This window comes from Ostrinia furnacalis, unplaced genomic scaffold, assembly GCF_004193835.3.
Source record: "Ostrinia furnacalis isolate ACB-3 unplaced genomic scaffold, ASM419383v2 OfSCF7447, whole genome shotgun sequence".
Lineage (NCBI taxonomy): Eukaryota > Metazoa > Arthropoda > Insecta > Lepidoptera > Crambidae > Ostrinia > Ostrinia furnacalis.
The window spans coordinates 69,393-72,450 of record NW_021137686.1 but is presented as its reverse complement, the minus strand read 5'-3'; positions in this window follow the sequence as shown (position 1 = coordinate 72,450).

Below are 3,058 nucleotides of genomic sequence, written 5' to 3'. Positions count from 1 at the left end.
TTCAAACAGCAAGCAGTGTTTTGTGTAACTCTCTTCGTGTATAAAGTGCGATGAAAATCACTTCCTATGAAGATGACTCACAAGTCGGTTTGCCCTCTTTTAAATGTAACGAATACAAAAACCAGTAAAATTTATACGAGCTTTAAGCTAATCATAATGCATAAAGCTTCGGTGCCCAATTTCACATTTATAACAAATTGCTATCTAGACTTATCTCCAAGTCTCTATCTTAATTTGCCATAAGTTATCGTTTTCTATCGTTAACCTATACAAATTGTCTTGGCTCCAAAACGGAAACGTAACGCGTTGACTCAAGTTTGGAGGTGTTGAGGTGTGAATGATACCCTGGAGGCATAGTTAACAAATCAACACTTTCGTTTTCATCAAACACTAATCCCAAATCAAATCAAATACTGTTTAAGTTATTAAAATAATTGATCGAATGCTTGGATCGATTTTCAAATGTGTTTTGAATAGATTTAGATAATAATTTAAGTTTTAGAAATCAAAATTCAATTATTATCACGCCATTGCTTCTGTATACTTCTTCCGATCATATAAAACAAGTGTGAATCAAATAACCGATTAGAAGCTTGAAAGTTGATGGTAAATAATTTCAAACTGTCTGTCTACTATGTACCTATTTCAACAAAAAATATATGCGGAAAGAGAGCTCAAAAACAGCAGAAAAAGATAACAATACAAGAAATGTCTCAACAACTGGTGGCAACTAAAGATCTTAATATAGTAAGTAGTTTGCAAAACTTGTGCGGTTGCAGGTTTGGATCCTGATAGGGGCAAATGCCAATTTGGTGAGCACTCAATACTCAATACTCAAATCTTTATCTTTCAGCACGAGAAAGACATTACTGGAATCCATAGTACAAGTTGTGCCTAGTTAGGGGGCTTCATTGTAACATTCATTATAGCCTTTGCTGGATTCAGGAAAACCTTTAAAATTACACCTTTAACAATTAAAATCACGATAAAAGCAAATTGCAGTCCAATTATAGAGAATCTCGAATGAAGTGCTTTCATTCGAGATTGGTCTCTATACACTCGATTTGGGTCGAGCTGCAGCTCACAACAAAGTTGAGATTTTAAGCGCTTCGAGTTCAAAAGGCGAAATACTTGATTTACAATGTGTATAGACAGCGGAACATAAGTGAGAGCGGTAGCGAGTCGCGGATATGAAATTATGTATTGAGTATTTAAATTGTATATAACTCAAAGGTGACTGACTGACAGACATAGTGATCTATGAACGCACAGCCCAAACCACTGGACGGATCGGGCTGCAATTTGGCATGTAGGTAGATGTTATGACGTAGGCATCCGCTAAGAAAGGATTTTACGAAACTCCACCCCTAAGGTGGTAAAACGGGATCCACGCGTACGAAGTCGCGGGCGGCCGCTAGTCTGTATAATATTGCGATACGAGTAGTAGGCACCCCAAAGGTTTTAGTTCGCTATCATAATCCTTCTCTTCCCNATAAATAAGCAGACTTTTTTTTAAATTTCGAACGGGACAAAAAGTATCCTATGTCCTTCTCCTGGCTCTAAACTACCTCTCTGACAATTTTCAGCTAAATCGGTTCAGCCGTTCTTGAGTTATAAGTGGAGTAACTAACACGACTTTCTTTTATTTATATAGATTATTCTCTCGACAGTTTAGAAAACAATGAAGTAAAGCTTTAAGCCTTAAATGTGATAAATAAGTGTGCTCTACCGTAATGAATGTTTGCCGCGTGCAGAGGCGCAAGTCCTCTCTACTAGTATAACGGATTTTATGCTGAATAATTTTCATTTGATCCTCTTCTTTCGTATGCACAACGACACTAAACTATTACATTTTTGTAGCAAGCAAAATAGCACCTAGTAGCTCTACATACAATGTTCCTGTAGTCCATTGATTAAAAAGTTTCACTCCCTCGATTCTGAGTTCCATTCCCAATTTCATTAGCACAATATGGTAGTCCGAAAATATATGTTTCAATGCTTTGGAAGGCATATTGAGACGAAGTAAGACACGGTGCCCTCAGTTGTGGCAAAAAGGTTTCTTACCTTGAATGAAATTATTAGATTGATATATTTTTATTAAATTTTCGACGAAATCGACAATCGAGTCTTGAACAATTGTCGATTTGATTGCTTTTGCGGCAACAATAGCCGATCACTAGTCCGAAGGTCGTACATTGTAATAAGATGAATTATTGGAGTTCCTAAATAAATATTTCTCTTCAACCCAAGTAAATTAGCCCAATTTAATTGAAACTTTTATTTTTCACTGGGTAGGTTAGTTTAGGTCTTACATTTTTACCGCATGAGAATAATGCACGTATTGAACTAATATATATATATATATAATCCTGAAACTGAAACCTTTTTGTTTGTTATTACTTGGGAAGAGGGCCTGTGGTTAAACGTACTCTTATAACTTTTTAACCTTTACATAAGTAGTAAATAATATTTTGCACTTATGTAATTTTCCCGTGTTTCTCTATTTTAGTTGAAATGGAACGCGAAAGTTTCATATCTTATATCATAATTTATTGGTGAAAGTACCTTGATAGTCTTTTTAAAGGCGAACTTTCATTCACAACTTCTTTCAAGTTTCATGTCTCGGTATCCAAACAAACGTTTAATGAATAATTCTTCTAGTCCACGTGCAGGAAGTAATTATTAATTATTGAGGTCTTTAATGGATATTGATCATAGTTTAAACCGGGTTGAACGATCTCCCTGGAAATGTCAGCCTGGCCATTAAAAATGTAGCATATCGAATAGATGTGTTTACTTGTTTACGACTCCACTCAACAAGTCGCTGTCGATCGCGACAAAGTGACGGCTCATGTCATGCATGAACATATTGTGAACTTCACCTAGTGAAAGTTCAGCTGTCTTGCTAAGTTTATAGCTGTTTACTTTAGCATGTTGGTTTGTTCGAGTTTAGAGTAATATTTTGCTCAATTCCATTTGGGTTTTTTATAAACAAGGTACAGTTTTTCAGATTTTGCAATAAGTAGCAAGTAAATCCTCAAACTACCGTATATTGGTA